Source organism: Monopterus albus, unplaced genomic scaffold (assembly GCF_001952655.1).
Source record: "Monopterus albus unplaced genomic scaffold, M_albus_1.0 scaffold137.1, whole genome shotgun sequence".
Lineage (NCBI taxonomy): Eukaryota > Metazoa > Chordata > Actinopteri > Synbranchiformes > Synbranchidae > Monopterus > Monopterus albus.
Genome location: NW_018128017.1, coordinates 128,231 through 129,578, shown reverse-complemented (window position 1 = coordinate 129,578; position 1,348 = coordinate 128,231). Strand labels below are relative to the sequence as shown.

General features: G+C 37.2%; 1 long non-coding RNA gene across 1 annotated transcript; it reads left to right on the top strand.

The window, feature by feature from the left end:
* The first annotated feature begins 7 nt into the window (after positions 1-7).
* Positions 8-842, top strand: LOC109967871 (uncharacterized). Its single transcript, XR_002276008.1, has 3 exons — positions 8-104; positions 254-662; positions 744-842. It is a non-coding gene; the product is annotated as an uncharacterized LOC109967871 (long non-coding RNA).
* The last annotated feature ends 506 nt before the right edge of the window (positions 843-1,348 follow it).

The following is a 1,348-nucleotide window of genomic DNA, read 5'->3' as shown; positions in this document are numbered from 1 at the left end:
TGGCTCCAAAAGAAGAAACTACTGAAAAGAAAGATAAAATGCAAAACCTGCCATCATGACATGACGCTGAAGAGAAGATCAAACAGTGGAGATCAATTTGCCTGGTATTTATACTGTATATTTGATTTGTTAGATTTCATTTATATTTGATGTGTGTGTCTTATAATTATATTATAAAATACTGTACAATTATACACACATACAACTATGTTATAATATAATTGTTATTTTTGTATTCTTCCTCTTTAAACAGGATCTGCTGACATCCAGTCCATTTGGGGAGGCCAAAACAAACATCTGTCAGGCACAACTGCATATTCAGGCGATCCAAAGTATCTTTGAGAAAGTGGATACATTTTATGTACAGGTTGTTTAAAAAAAAACCAATGTAACCACAAATATTATATTAAATTGCAATTCTGAATACTTTTTCCTTGATACAAAAGTATATTTTAATTTGTCAGGCTCTAAGATTAAGGCAGATTGATATGATGGCTGACGAAATTGCAGCCAGTTCAGCAACACTCAGCAAAATGGCAAAAAAATTAAGGGATGTCTGTGTGACAGCAGTTGAAAGGATGAGAAGACGCACAGGCCAACTGATTGGAGGAAGAAGGGAATTTGTTGTTATTGATGAAAGCCATTTTCGACACAAAAGAAAGGTGTGTTATGGCAAAATATGCTGATTCCTGTAACATTTGTGTGGTAAAACTATTTCATAACATCTCTGATTTTTGTTTCAGTATGGAAGAGGAAGAATGACTGGTGGATGGAAAAGAAAGCAGTGGGTCTTTGGGATGTTAGATGTCCAACATGACCAGGGAAGACAAAAGCCAATTCTACGTCACTTCTACTTGTTGAAAAAAAAGATCTAGGAGGCATCAAGTGCCTTTGATTGCTCGTCATGTGAGGTTAGGATCATCAATTATCAGTAATGAGTGGTGTGTTTATTGCATACTCCCTGATTAAGGGTACAACCATCACACTGTCAACCACAGCAGGTGGTATGTGGAACCCCACACAGGTGCCCATACACAGCATATTGAGAGGGCATGGAGATCATACAAGGAGCAGGTTTGGAGGCTTAGGGGAAATCGCACTGACTGTTTGCTTTCTGACCACCTTGCAGTCATTGAATGGAATGAATGGCTTGCAAAGAAACATCAGGATGGTGCATTTGGTAGGCTAATTCATGACATTGCCAGAAAGTACAAGTAGCCTAATACATAGTTGCAATATATCATTTTTGTATGTTTTAAAAACATCAAATCTGCTTCCCTTCAAAATGAAGTGATGTAGCATGATATTGTTAGTAGAGACGGCGTTGTGTTCAGGGTTTGAAAGAGTT